This window comes from Myotis myotis, unplaced genomic scaffold, assembly GCF_014108235.1.
Source record: "Myotis myotis isolate mMyoMyo1 unplaced genomic scaffold, mMyoMyo1.p scaffold_m19_p_3, whole genome shotgun sequence".
Taxonomy (NCBI): domain Eukaryota; kingdom Metazoa; phylum Chordata; class Mammalia; order Chiroptera; family Vespertilionidae; genus Myotis; species Myotis myotis.
The window spans coordinates 44927923-44943942 of NW_023416335.1; the positions used below are offsets into that span (position 1 = coordinate 44927923).

At 40.1% G+C, this 16020-nt stretch overlaps 1 long non-coding RNA gene across 1 annotated transcript; it reads right to left on the bottom strand.

Moving 5' to 3' along the window:
• Positions 1 to 666: 666 nt before the first annotated feature.
• On the bottom strand, positions 667 to 6978 carry LOC118651475. Its single transcript, XR_004966256.1, has 2 exons — positions 6672 to 6978; positions 667 to 4939 (listed from the first exon to the last, which is right to left on the bottom strand). It is a non-coding gene; the product is annotated as an uncharacterized LOC118651475 (long non-coding RNA).
• Positions 6979 to 16020: the final 9042 nt, after the last annotated feature.

Consider the following 16020-nt stretch of genomic DNA (forward strand, 5'->3'; position numbering starts at 1 on the left):
AATGTCATTTACTTTAGACTCAAAACTACACAGGACTGCAATTTTGATAGTTGTTTTACCATCAAAAGTACAACCTAGTATCTTATTTTTAAAATATTGACTATTTTTTTGAACACCCATAGATTTTTTGTATTCTGAGTTGCTCAGAACATATTCAATTTTAAATATAGTACAGCTCCACTAAGAAACATTCAAACCTTAGTTATCAACAAACGTTTGGGTATTTAATAAAAGCCAGTTAAAGACGTTTCATACTTTGGTTTCCTCTTAGCTTAAACGTCAACTTATCAATAAGTAAAAATAACTAAACTTATAATTTGTACTTGGAGCTCTTCAACATATTAGGAACCAAATCAATCTCCAAATTAAGCAAATTCAGGTGTGATTTAAACATCAGATTATAAAAACTACGTAGAAATTAACCTTTCTAAACAGACTGACATGAATTTAAATTCAGAGCCCATTTACCAGTTTTATATTCTTCTTGCAAAGAAATTTTGCTGATTTTACTTCCTCAATGGTGAAATTAGGATACAAATACAGATGCCATAGACACTAAATTATTAATACAGGTAAATCACTTTGGTGTTTGTTGCTGCTTCCTGTATTACCTCAATAGGGATGTTTCATTTACTGTAACAAAAAAGAAAAACTGTCACAACTAAGAAAAACTTTAAAATTTTTATTTCATTATGTTCATTCTGGACAATTTCTCAACAAGCAGTTTTAAAATACATAACTTTATTATTTACATTAAATGCACTAAACAATTCAAAGAGCATGACTAAATTGCAAATACATAAAATAGGCATCTCAATGCTGTGTCTCTGTGGTTCAAATAGGAAAAACTAAGCCTTTTAAAACAAATTTTCTATGGTCTTAAAATTGATGGGATACATCCATCTTATCCTTTAAAACTCACAAAGAATATTACATTTTACTAACGTTATCACTAAGACTACAAAGTGTATTAATTTATCAAAACAGCCAAGTACATTAATTCACATTTCGAGAGTGAAGACTCAAGTAGGTATTGTATGTGTATTTCCAGACATACACCAAAAATTAGCCTGTATAGAGCTATCCTTACCTTTACTGCTCAGCCCAGACTCCTAACTTATCTTAATGCTAGACAAACCACACCAGGATTGTCAGTTACTAACAAGTTATTTCATTAAGTACATAAGCTTTAACATGACAAAGAATTGTTCTCCAGGCAGCTGCAGGTTGCATTTTGTTAGGAATCATTCTGTAGGACTCTTCCAAGTGTAGGGAAAAACCCACATCTGGCTTGCTCTTCTTAAGACATGTTTGCCTGTAAAATAAAGATCTCAAAGAAATTTTTAGTAAAATCACTATCTCACAAAGGATAATTTGTAAAACCGTAAGTGCTTTCCTTTTAAACATAAATTATAAGTTTGTACGTGCATATGTAACATGCGAAATACTAGGAAGAAGTTTGTATTTTTTTCTGAGTTTTAATGCTCTCAAACCTGAAGCAATGGGTCAGTACCTTAAGTCTTAAGCAATTTAAAGGTTAAAACAGTAAAAGGCCACTCTCCCCAGGTCAATGAGAAATTTTCAGCTACAACCAACTTGTTCACTTATTTGTATCAAAAAATGGCTAAATTAATGTCAACCTTTATATTTGCAGTCTTCTGTTAGTGTCTAAGAAAGTGTTCAGCCCACTGAAAACCCCAAAAGAAATTATACTGTTAACTTGTTTAGTAGATATTAAGTCTTGATTAAAAGTCCTGTTAAGTTCTGAACACAAGTACTAGAGGTGAAATGTCTAGGGAGAAAGAGTTAACCATTTTAAGATTTTGTTATTAAAGTTTGAGTTACATTTTAGCATATTAGAGAAATCATCACTGTTCCACTTTAAACCACAATGCTAGAGGTATTTCCCCCAAAGCTTTAAAATACAATTATATGGTTTGGTACATGTAAACATCACTTTTTCTCCTTATAACCACAGCATAGTACGCTATGCTAACATTATGTAACTTTACAAAATATTTAAAGAAATGTTTGTCAGAAAATAACCCCAAGCAGAATAATTTCCAGTTGGTTTTTTTTCATAACACAAAGGTTTAAGAACACTCAGGGACAATTAGATTTGTTTTATAAATCACTGCATTGTTCTTACTATTTTCTCATTCTGAAAATTTATACCTTTTAATCAGCTCCAGAACTGTGAAACTCTTACCTTTCTATTCAGGGATCCATAATTAAACTCCTTTAATTTCAAGAGGCTTAAATTTTCTTATTAGACTTACTATATTTTTTAAATGTTTTATAAACTTATCAGGTGGTATAATAATGTTATAGAAATTTGTTTCCTATTACTAAAATTTAGCACAGGCACAATTTTAACAACCCATCTTCAAATTTGATCATTCCTAAGTTAACCCACATTTTTCTACACATAAGAAACATAAACTAAAGACAAGACACATTAAAAAAAGGGCAGAAATGTTGGATAAAATACTGTAACTGCCACTTCTTAGGTTCTACTCCAGTGACGTAAGTTACATTAGCCTAGAATTGTTGCAAAATGATTTTCAAATTTCCACCCAACTTCTACACTCTTGGTGTTAGAGACATGTACGCATACACATACTTGTGACTCCATCTGGCATCAGTTTGTCTTGTTTTCTTATTTTTAACTTCCAGAAAGCAGAGTCTAAGGATCACTAAAAGTTTTTACATCATTAAAAATTACCAGAGAACTAGTACATAACCAGTTAACAGTTTTATCATGAACTGGTAACATTGGTAAAATATTTGTTTACTAGAAAAAAGACAGTCTCCCTCACAAATCTAAATTCCATGCTTAAACAACTTTCTTTATACACTGCTTTAAACAGAATGAAATTTTTACCAAATTTAAAAACTTAAGTAGTGTACAAATATCATAATTTATTAAATTTTAAAATAAAACATTAAGAAAGCAAAGAGGCATATCCTAATTTTACAAATTATTGTGCATTTATCAAAGTAAATAGCCTTTATACAGACAGTCATTATGGAATGCTTGATAACCAAATAATCAGACAAAAAATATTATAAACATAGTAAAATCTGACATGCAATCCTAGTAGTGAAATGTTTTAGTACAAAAAGATGAAATCTGATTGAAGAAACAAAGTTACATATATAAACTTCACACTGACAAATTAAAATTGCACTTTTAGTACTTTTTATCTCTGGAACATTTAAAAGTGGAAGGTGAATCTTCAGTAATATTTAATTTTCAAAATCTTCTGGTCACAATCCCCACCAAACTCAACAGGCCGGGACAAGTGCAATACCATATAGAAACACAGCATTGCAACTGATCCCAACCTGTGTAGAAAGGGGTTTGATTTTCCCTTACTTTTCTACAGACTTTTCACTACCACAGTCAGTTTTGCATGGATTTGCACAGCAGAATATCACACAGCTGGATGCAAACCTGCAAAACTAACCATAGAACAGTGTTCAGTAACTGGACAGTTTGACTGGGCGACAGGCCGAGGCTGGAGTTCTACAGCTAGCAGTACTTTAAGTGCTCATAATGCAGTAGATAACTAAACACTACCTGCACTATAAGCACTTTAGTGCTACAGAAGCTGTCACATCAGACACACCAGGCGGATTCTACATCGATACAATAAAAGTACACAAAATTAGTAAAAATTACTTGAAGGAAATAGCAGGCCACCATCAGTTTTGCATAGATTTGCACAACTACATTCTTCTTGTAGTGCAACTATGCAAAACTAACAGAGGACTGCAAACAAAAAGCATTAAAACACCTATATACTTGCTTGGCTTGGCTTGGATGAAAACATAACTTCTTATGCCAGAAGGAGCACTTAGGGCAGTAGATGCTAATCTACTTCACTATCTGCACTAGATGCACCTTAGAACAAAAAGCACTCAACACCAGCAGGCCCTGCGCTTTAAAGCCCACCAATGGCTCCCCGAGGCAGCTGTCACCATAATGCTACAAGTGCCTTCACTGCAGTAGATGCACATATCACTACCTGCACTGTAAGCACTTTGACATTACTCTGACTGGTCACAATCTTCAGGTTTTACAAGGTGATGTTCTCTTTATTCCTGCTAAATTTTAAATAAATAATTAGAATAACACCTCAAACTCTTACAGGCTATGAAACATACAAAATTTAGCATAATCCTTAATGGGGAAGAGAAAACGAGTCCAATTACCTTAAACCCGTGAGTTCCATTCAGAAGCACATTTAGACTTTAAAAATAGAGAACTCTTTTTTTTTCACAAGACAATCATAATTAATCATCATTCTAATACCGTAAAAGAAAGTGGTGGCTCTTCCTTTACCTTCCATTCCCAAAGGCATACTTACAAAATCAAAATCAGATTGCAAATAAATGAGAATATAATTTGACTCATGTACCTTTTAGAGGAAATCTTCACATCCACGTGGAAAAACATCTTTTCTTCTGCTTCCAATTAGCAATTATTTGGTAAACTAATTCATAAAATTACTGTTCAGACTATACTTCAAGTTTATCAACTGGTCGATCTTATATATTCCACTTAATTTTTAAATCTTGGGAACACTACAGATTAGATTTTATCATCCAACTTAAAGCAGTTTTAAAATTACATTTGTAAACTGTGCATCAGTTTCCAAAGATTTATAAAGATATCTGGATTGTACTTTTTACTAACTTAAAAATTAGCTGACCCAGAGTTAATTATCTAGAAAATGTAAATGGACAAACTACCCATTTCACCCCTTGAAAAACCCAATTACATCTTAATTATTCAAATTAAAGTCAAGAGAAAGTTATTTTAAAGAAAAGTTAAAGAAAATTAGAATACACTCACCCACTTGCGAAAACTTCGTTTTCAGCAACTATCCTTAGGATAAGCTCTTGGCGAAGTTAGGTCCACGTGTATGAATGACTGGGATGGAGGGAAAAGGGAAAAAACACAAATTTACTACCACTATCCAGATCCCTATTTAAATGTGTTCTTGTCCAACCCCTTTATAAAGTCAATTACAGTCATCAAAAAACCCAAGATAGCCAAGCAACACTAGTGGAGTTTAAAAGACCAACAATGTATGGGTGAAAATTCGTAAGAAAATAAAGTTGAAAAACCCACAAGTATTAGATCCACATCTAATTTTAAAAGACCCTGAAAGACTCCAGCACGATCCACAGCAATCTTAACCTCTATCGCTCAGCTCCGACGAGGGAAACGCAGCGCAGGGACTATTCTTCCCCACCCCTCCCCCATTCTAGACCTCGTGGCCGCAGCCGGGATAAAGAGTTGTCTCCCCCACGCCGTGGTCCGGGCGGCGCGAGGCCGATTCTCCCTCGTGGCGATACTGCCTCGACGAGCCCGCCCCTCTCCAGCTCCCGTCCGCGGCTCCGTTCACGAACGGAAAAGGCGGCACGGGCACCGGGGGCTGCAAAGTGCCCGCCACGCTCCTGGAGCTCAGGCCGGCGGCACATGTCGCACAAGGGGGCGCGCGGCCGCGGTTCCCCGCGCGGCCGCCAGGGGGCGGCGGGTCAGAGCCGAGTCCTGCCGGACGCGGCCCCCCCCCGCCCCCCCCAAACCGTTTCCCGGCGGCAGCCTCGCGGCGACCGGCGGCGCCGAGGCCCGAACGCGGCGAGGACCCGGGCGCGCCGCCCCTCCTTTGTGTCCCCCCAGCCACCTCCCCCCCCCCCCAGCCCGGCCCAGAGGGGCGGAGGCTCCGCGACTGCGGTGCCCGTCGCACGCGGCCCGAGGCCTAAGCCGGGAACAATCGGCGGCGGCGCGCAGTCGCCGCCATGTCCCCCCGCCCTCGCCCCGCGCGCAGCCCGCCCCGCAGGAACATGGCGGCGCGGCCGCGGCTCCCGCCGAGCCGGCCCGGCCCTCCGCCGCCGCCGCGCTCCCGGGCCCGCGGGCGAGCGAAGGCGGCTCCGAGCCGTCACCGAGGCCGGCGCGGGCCTGCTCCCAGGCCGCGGCCAGGGGAGCGGCGAGTCCCGCCCGGGGGCTGCCCACGCGGGGTAACAAAGCCCACGCGGCGTGGGGGTGGCGCCAGGCCGCGCGGCCCGCAGCTCCCGCGCCCTCGGCCCACCCTCGCGCGCACAAAGTTTGGGGGCCCGCGGCTCCCGCCCACGTCGCGCCGCCCGCCGGCGCGCAGGTACCTCGTGGGCGCGCCCCCTCCCGGCCCGCGGCCTGCCCTGCCCCATGTGCGCCGCCGCTTTGTTCTGGAGGCGCTTTAACTCTCGCCCCCGGGAGAAACTTTCCTCTCCCGGGCGCCCCGCGCCCCGCGCGCACCCCGAGCCCCGGAGGGGGCGCGAGCCCGGCGGGGCCCGGCCCCGAGGGGCCATTGTGTGCGCCGCGCGCCCCCCGCCCGCCGGAGCGGCCCGGGGAGGGTCTCCGCGGGTCCCGGGCGCGGCCGCCGCCACCTCCACCCTCCTCCCCTCCCGGCCCGGCCGTGCCCCTCCGCCCGCCGCGTGCAGCCCGGGGCAGCGGGTCGCGGCTGCCACACGCCGGGGCGGCCAACGGCCCGAGACCCGCCCGGCCACGCCGCCGCCGCCACGCTGCCCCGGGCCCGCCGCCCCACCCGTCCGCCCGCCCTCCCTCCGGACCGGGCTGCACACAACAGGTTTCACTCACTCGGCGGACGGGCGGGAGGACTCACCGGGAGAAGTCGCCGCCACCATCTTCGCCTCGCCCGCCGTGGGCTCCGGCGCCCGCCTCCCCACCCGCCCCCGCTTGACTACGACCCCGAGGCCCCGGGCCCGGGGGGTGCGGCCGGCCCGGCCCGCGAAGGGGCTCGGCGAGGGGCGCGAGGCTCGGCCGCGCGGCGGAGGCCGTCCCCACCCCCCCGGCCTCGCCCGAGGGCGCGAAGTGGCGCGAAGGCGCGGGTCGGGCGGCGGCGGCAGCACCTCGAAGGACCATGTGGGTGAATGAAGGGCGGCGGCTCCCGCCTCAACGTAAATACGGACAAGCCCCACTCCCTCATTAGCATAAAAAACAAAGTACTTCCGACCTCCCCGCCCGCCCGCCAATCACCGCAGGCCCCGCCCACGGCAGCTCGGGCCAGGCGGTCGGGAGAGCGGGAGCCGAGAGCCGCTCGCGGCGCCGCGCAGCCTTCCTCCGGCCGCGCTCCCCCCGCCGCCCGCCCCCCGCCGCCGCCGCGCGGAGCGCCCGGCCGGACACCTCGCGCCACGCCCCCGCCACGCCCTCCGGGAGCCGGCCTTGCGCGCGAGCAGATCCCCGCGCGCCGGAGCCGCCCTGCTCCCTCCGGGGAGCGCACGCTGCCCGCGGCTCCCCGAGAGCCCCCTTCTCCCGGGAACTCGGCGCGTGTGCGGGGTGACTCCTTATCTACTACTTTCCTGGCTCCGGACGGGTCTTGGTGGTCACTGGGGGTCTGCTTCGTGCCACCCGGAGCCAAAGAGAAGTAACGCCCAGTGACTTACGCTCCCAGGGAAGAGGGATCCTCAGTGCAAAGATCGTTCTGTAGGCAGAGACAAACGCATCACCCCCGAGAGTGATGGATGCCCAAGTGGTTGAAATGTGTTTCCGCCGCCCGGCAGTGTGCAAACCAAAACGCATGCCCGATCGGAGCGGAGGTTTCGCAGCTGCAGTACCTGATCCGCCCCCGACCCCGCGGCATTCAGCAGGCGCTGCTGGCGCTCCCGGAGCCGGAGCCGAGCTCGGCAGGACCTCGTGAAACAGCCACAAAGCCCCTGAAAGGAGCCCACTCGCTCCGGGGCACCTCCTTCTGCACATGGTGGTGTAGGAAATTCCAGCATGCTCAGAAACATCATTGTTAAAAGAAGTGAGCACTCATAACACGACCAATACAGTCATTTTAAATTGGTTTTAAATAATTCAGCACTTAGGAAAAAGCACACACGATTCGGTGATTTTACAAGTCAACTGTAAAAAAACACGTCACCAGATGTCTATAATGTCCAAATGTTAGTTTTGGACATTCACACATTGCTGTTTACTATCTTTCTAATTCATGTGACCATGCCTTGCAAAAATTCAATTTTCAAACTAGTGATGTAAAAAGTGGGTTAACTTTTGTTTTTGCTAATCTTTTATGTTAAGAATCTGTTTTCCGGTATTTCTGTTTTACAAATAAAAAATAGATGGCCAAATCTGAAATTTTACAGTTTTTCATCTTTCTATATTAGTCATTTATTAGTCTTTTAAAGAGGAAAACTGATTTCAAATTTTATCAAAATCTGATTTACATTATTTTTGGTCAGCATTGATTGATATGTCAATTCCTTTTTCTTTAAAACTTATCTTCTGCTTAAAATAAGACTGTCTGGGGAGAGAGGTGCTGTGAGAAAGTATTCATCACACTCTCTGAATCATGGGAAATCCCACCTATAAGCAGGTTTCTTAGCAGGAGAGAGTTATCTCATAGTTTCTTTCCAATTAAGGTCAGCACTGCAATACTCCTAGATTTAAAAAGCTGTTTTTAGACATCTAACAACATTTCTGTGAGTATCTAACATACCAGCAAGTATTTTCTGTGACTACAGTATGAGAGATTTAATTCTTAGCGTACACATTTTTTACGGTAATCAGGATTTTGGAAGATGTAAATTAATTAAAAAACCTGCTTACTTGGAAATCCCAGAAAGTTTCACAATTAGTAGATTGCATTTTATTTTTGAGGGGCGCACTCATACTTCCTTTCAAAATTAATAAATTATTGTCAGTAAAATTAGAATAATTGAAAACTTTTCAGTGAATTTGAAACTTGTAGCCAATTTATTTTTTTTAAAGTCCCTCCTAACTAACTAGAGAAACTCATACTCCTGAATTTCAGGGGCTACAGCTAGGTGTACTTTATAGCTAAACTGAAGATTTTGTGGTTATGATTTTGAAGATCGGAAAAATATCAGAACTGCTAACAAATGCCTTCTGCAACCAAGGAATGTAAAAATAAAACTATCTGAAACCCCAAAGTAGGCAGACACACAGCCTTCTCAAGTTAGCTAAAACACACAGTACTGTTTTACACAATCCAGGGCACTTTAGATGAAATGAGAAGCTCAGTTCAACATCAGGACAGTTTCATATAACTGACTGTTTACATGATATATATCAAGTAGTAGATAAATATCTGTATTTTTCACTTTTCACTCATATGCTTCAGAGCCTTATGGACATAGATGTTATGAATTGAGAACATATAAAAAGTTCTTGAGTTTATTAATTATATTTAGAATTTTACTTCCGACCTTTTGCTGTTTGACTATGTCAGTATTAACCAACTGACTTAATTGTATTTTGAAAGATAGACTCAGTTAAAATATTCTTGTTTTGTAGCATAATTATAGGATTTTAAGAAACTAATGAAGCAGTAATCATATTCACATTACAGATTTGAAAACAAGAATGATACAGAAATCTAAGACAAATCTGATGACCGGTGTTATTTTAAACCTATATTTACATATAAGTTTATATGTTTGCTATTGCAATGAAGTATATTTAATATCTTAGCAATGTGGCATTTTTAACACAGATTCCTATAGTTATTTATTATTTTCTCACAGTATTTAACTTATATCAGGAAGGGAAATAAAATTCAAAATCATTTTGACTTTGGAAAATTAACTGGTTATAAATGAAGAATATTTTGAACTTTTTAAGTAATGTAATCAATGACGCAAATTTAATGATGACACTTTGAATTTTTTACAAGGTATATTTGAAATGCCTGAAACTACAGAGTCTACTCTTTACCATATTAATTACGTTTTATATTTAGAATTTTAAAAGTGTTCAATCCAAATGAGCAGTCATCTATTAAGTGCCCACTATTCTGGCATTCCTTGAAGTAATAACAAGGAATAAGAGCTGGGATAATGAAAGGTTCAAGAACTACAGGATATTGCTGATTACCCTGAATCTTTCACAAATAAGCTGAAAGATTTTTGTCGTCAGATTTTATTTTATTTGTTCCAATACTCTAATAAAATAATTCCACTGATGTTTGGTTATTTTATTTTCCTATTTAACAATTTAGAATATCTACATTGTGTATATGTTGTTTGGTAATCATGCATGTCATAGCAATAGATTATTTGCTACAAATGGCATTCCAAGGTGCTATTAATGACAATAAATTTATAGTGAACACAAAGACCACAATCATTTGAACTCCTAGTCCCATTTATGGTTTTGAAATTAAGAAATAATAAATTATAGGGGGGAAAATGAATAAATGTGTGGTTATGAATAAATAAGTTGAAGAAAATGCTTTTTTGTTGTTTGTATTTTTTAATTTGTCACTGTGATACTCTGTAGAACCAGATGAAAGTAACTAAGAATTATTTAATTAAGAAAATTAGATAGACTAAGTACTACTTGTTGCAATAAAGAGACAGCCTTTGCACTTAAAGAAATTCAGAATGCAGTGACATTACTTAATATATGTAAAATTGTATGGCTTTTAGAAAACTAATACATTTCTAATTAAACATTTAAAGGTGATGTGTCAGTATAATATATTCTAATAAAGCATTTCACTAGTTTTTCACTTGTTTTTACTAGAAGGATGCAATATCAAAATTAGAAGTAGCTTATTTTTTAATTTTTTTTTTAAATTTAATTCAGTGATTCTCAAGCTGGCTATACTTTACAATTGCCCAAAGAGCCTTTAAAACATACAAATACCTGATCATTCCTTGCAGACATTCTAATTTAGTTGATCAGAAGTAGGACCTTAACATCGTTTTTTAAAAAATTCCCAAGTCATGCTTATGTTAAATCAGAACTGACAAGGTCTGATACTTATTTGTTGCACTAGAGCAGTGATTTTCAACCATTTCATCTCATGGCACATATAAATTAATTACTAAAATTCTGTGGCACACCAAAAAATATATTTTTTGCCAATCTGACAAAAAATAGGTATAATTTTGATTGGGTTACAAACAAATAATAGGAGTAATTACCTACACTTTTTTGCTCCAAAGTGACTTTTAAAATTATCAGGTTCCCATAAATTTGTATATTTCTGGTACCAAGAATTAACCAATCAGATGCAACTTTATTACGCAGCGTGACCAATGAGAGGCAACTCTATTATATGACCTATATATTTATGGTTCAAAATAGGGCATTCACACTGGATGGCTATTGTTGTGTGGCTGCTGTCACTTTTTTATTTGACAATCTAAGGCAGCGATTTTCAACTGGTGTACCACAGAATTTTAGTAATTAGTTTATGTGTATCATGAGATGAAAAAGGTTGAAAATCAATGATGTAAAGAAAAAGAGGTTAGTGCCCCTGACTAAATAGTCAGGTATTGCATGTTTTAAAATTCTTGCAGCACACTGGTTGAAAATCGCTGCATTACATAAAGTGTTTGGCCAATCAGCATCTTTAGCTGGTTAATCTTACTAGGTTAATAGGTGCTTGTGTCAGTGTTTATTCACATTGCAAATGTGCATTATTAATACACATAAACCATGAGAAACTTACCCAGGATATTCTAAATCCTTCACCAGAGTTATGGGCATAAAGATTAAAAGAGAAAAAGACAAACCTTCAGAAATAATTTTGAAAAACTTGTATGTTAACTGTAGTAATCTTGGCTTATAAGGCACTTTGGAAAGTTTCAAGTGCTGTTATATTTTTGCTATCTGGATTTGCAACTTAATTTAAGAAATCTACTTAACAATGGAAAAGTATTCCAGATGTAGGTTGTGGTATTTTAAAAAAATTCTCTGTGCCAGACATGTTTAGACATAAGTTAAAAAAATTTTTGCAATCATTTAGCAGAAAGTGGTATATAGAGATCATTAGTGTCATCTCATATTAAAAATAATAAAAATCAGACAAGAAGATGGCCCCAGGTAGGAGAAATGACCAGATACTAATGTTTTTATTTTTTAAAATATATTTTTATTGATTTCAGAGAGGAAGGGAGAGGGAGAGAGAGAGAGAAGCATCAATGATGAGAGAGAATCATGGTTACGGCTGCCTCCTGCACACCCCACACTGAGGACTGCGCCCACAAACCAGGCATGTGCCCTGAAGGGGAATTGAACTATGACCTCAACCATTGACCCACACTGTCCAGGCCAAATACTACTGTTTTTAAACAATATTATTTAATTTCCTAAACGCTTCTTAGGTTTTTATATTTTTGCTTTTAAATATAGGCTTTAACTTCAATTTATATTAGAGGAAACCAGTTGATTTAGCCTATTATCTAGATATATTTTGCTAGTTAATAGTCTAGAAACAACTTAAGCTATTGATTATATAATTACCTCTCTAAGGTTGGTTAAAATATAGATTTCACAATTGCAATATTACTTTACAAAACTACACTTGAACCTATATTCACCTTAACTTTCAGCCTCAATTCTTTCTACATATAAAAGTGATAAAATTTTTATTTTGTCAATTTTAATTGGTTTGTGAATTATGATTGTAAGTAAATACTTTTCTAAAGTCACTTAAAAGGTTGGATGACAATGTGTTCAGATTGAAGATTTGTGATAGTAAAATTGCTACACAGTAAAACCTCGATATAATGGACTAATTCAGACAAGGGGGTATCTCTTAAAGCTGAAAGTCGATTATTTAATAAAGTAGGTTTTCCAAATGCGTATGTTAAAAAAATGGACAAAGTAGTTAATTTACCTCTTTTTTTTACTTATGTAGACATATTTGTGTAACTAAAATTAAGTACATATGAAATGTTTAATTTCATGGAAAAGTTTTCTATATGTATTATTGCTTATGTATTCCCTGTAGTTTTGAGACTATAATAAGTATGTGATCTAAATCGAAATAAGCAAACATTTTTATGAAAATACACTTTAATTATATTTAACTAAACAAATAATGTTCTTAAAAAAAACAAAATTTCAGTTTTATAAAAACAAAAATTTTTCCCATTTAATTGTCTTCAAGTGATGATATAACCACACGACCGGTGTGGTGTGACATTAATGTTTGGTACCGAGGCACTTAGGTAATTCTGCTTTGGAAAACCATTAAGTTTTGTTTGAACTTTTGAAGTCTGATGTTTGTTTTTATAATTAACTCCCTAAAATGACAAAAATGGGTCTAAGAAAGCTGAGTTTTATTATCTGATGAATGGTCAATCACTGTTATTAGATCATGGAGATGCAATCTAATCACTGGTAATTTTATTTTGGGGCAAGTTGTTTCTTCTTTCTCATTATCTTCACCCCCATCCTCATCCTCCCAGGTCATCGCCTCATCTGCTACTTCACTTTCAGTCATAGCATGATACCCAGGGTCACCTTCATCTTCTAACCACTGTACAACATCTTCCTCAGCGACTTCTCCACCAATATTCTGTATTGCCCTACCATAATCAGTAACCTCTAGCTCTTCTAAATCCAAGTCTGCATCTTCATCATCAAGCAAATTCTTCCAACCATTTTTTAATGTTTGCACTTCCACTTCTTTCCATGCTACAGCAAAATTAAAAATTGCCAATTTTGAAACTGTAACTCTTTAAGTTTTGTAAGGTCTGCTGTCCTCTTGTATCTTCTTCATTATCTTCATCCCGCAATACAACCATTACTTCCCCAAAACCTTTTTGTGGCATATAATTTTGGTTGTCAGAATTACCCCCTGGTCCATGGGCTGGGTCAGTGATATTGTACTTTTTGGCAAAAACATACATCTAAATCTTCCATCTTCTGAACATAAAATATTTCAAATGTATGAGCAGGAGCATTGGCTAAAAGCAATACACATCTTGCATCTTCCAGTGGTATTCCAAGTTCTTCACCTTGAAATTTCCCAACTTCAGGTACAAATTCTTTAAAAAACAAAAAACAAACAGTCTTAGAAAATGTCCGAGTTGAACGATGCCTTCTTAGAGCTATAATACAAAATGGGCAAATGATTCATTATATTCTTTAAAACTCTAGGTTTATGAGTTTGCCAACAACTACAGATGTTGGTTTATGCAATCCATCGGCATTGGCACAAACCAGAATGGATATCCTGTCTTTGCTGATTTTTCTTCCAGGTGTCGATTTTTCGTATTTGGAAGCTTGTGTGTTTTCAGGCACAGAATGCCGGAACAAACCAGTTTCATCAGCATTGTAAGTCTGAGACTGTAATAGCTTCTCATTATTTATACATTCTATTAATTTTTGCCTAAATGATTCAATATCTTCTGTTGGAGCACTGGAAGCTTTGCTGTAAATTCATTTGTTCATAATTCTGTGTCTTTTGTAACAGTATCAAAGCTGTTCATCACTTGCTTTGAATGGTGTGCTCATATAATTTGCTAATTTAATTGCTGCAGATTTCCATTCAACTGCCCAAACTGGAACCCCACAAGAACTTTGTTGTGTGTGCCACCTCAACAATACTTCTTTACCTGAAGTGTCACGTGCCAATTTCATGTTTTCTTGGATTGGTGTTTGCACTTACATCACATATTAATGCAAAATTTTAAGTTTGTCTTTGTTTTTCATAAATGTCTAATACAATTTGTTTTTTTATGGCATATAGCTCATATATACAAGACACAGACACTCCTGTCTCCAACTTTTGTATGACTTCTAATTTTTGATTTACTATTAAATTAATTCTTTTCCATTTGTCCATATTTTAAGGTCAGGGTTACAAGGGTGTGTTTACCGTATATACATAATTTTGAATTTATACTCAATAGCTCTAGTAAATTCGTGCATTCACCTGTCATCATGAGTAAACAAATGCACATGGCTGGGTGTGGCTTAGGGCATGCCCACCATCAGCCCAAACACTTCAAAACTGCTTCAGAAAGTCAGGTTAGGTGACAAAAGAACCAATTACCCCCCAGGATGAGGTGTAATCACGTGGTAATTATTTGCTGAACATTATTTAGAAGTTGTAACTCTTGGATTTAAATATTTAGATTATAGTTGTAGGTACGTAATATTTATTTATATTGGTGGAATTACTAAAGTTTTTTTCCCAACATGTGGCCTATTTGCTAAAATTTGTCAGAAATAACTGAATTAATAACAACAACAACAAAATAACCTGTTAATTTAATTATAAGCAAATCTTGGTTAAAAGCATTTTAAAAATACCAGAGTGTTGCCGAAACCGGTTTGACTCAGTGGCTAGAGCGTTGGCCTGCGGACTGAAAGGTCCCAGGTTCGATTCCGGTCAAGGGCATGTACCTGGGTTGCGGGCACATCCCCAGTGGGAGATGTGCAGGAGGCAGCTGATCGATGTTTCTCTCTCATCGATGTTTCTAACTCTCTATCTCTCTCCCTTCCTCTCTGTAAAAAATTAATAAAATATATTAAAAAAAAATATATCAGAGTGTTAATTTTGACATCTGACATACAGACCAGAAATATTGTCCGTTAAATCCTAAATCCATTAAATTCAAGTCTGCAAAATGTAGGATTTACTGTATTTCAATAAGTATTTAACGAAGATAAACTGAGACAATTATAAAAACACACAAGTGTTATTTACATGAGACTTCCAATAAAGCAGATACATTTTTGGAAAATCTTGCACAGCAGCATACTCTTGCTCCCTTAACTGCCAGTTAATTAAGCGTTTCCCATATGCAGGCAGTACATCCTGTATAATAAAGAGGCAATATGCAAATTGACCTTCACTCCGTCATACCAGCCTAAGATGGCTGCACCCACAGTGGAGGTGGGGTTTCTGTAAGGAGCCATAACGAATGATCAGCAGGAACCTGAGGCTGCGTGGCACTGGGCTGGGGTAGGGGACCTGAGGCTGTGCCCCCTGCCTGGTGGGCCTTGATAGGGGACCTCAGGCCATGACCCCCCACCCGGGCGCCAGGCTGGGGGACCTGAGGTTGCACTTCCCACCCAGTGGGGCTTGATGGGGGACCTGAGGCTGCGCTCCTCACCAGTGGGGCTTGACAGGGGCCCTGAGACTGTGCCCCTCACCTGGCGGGGTTTGACAGGGGACCTGAGGCTGCGCCCCTTGCCCGGCACCAGAACAGGGGACCTGACGGGGGTGGGGCTGGTCAGGT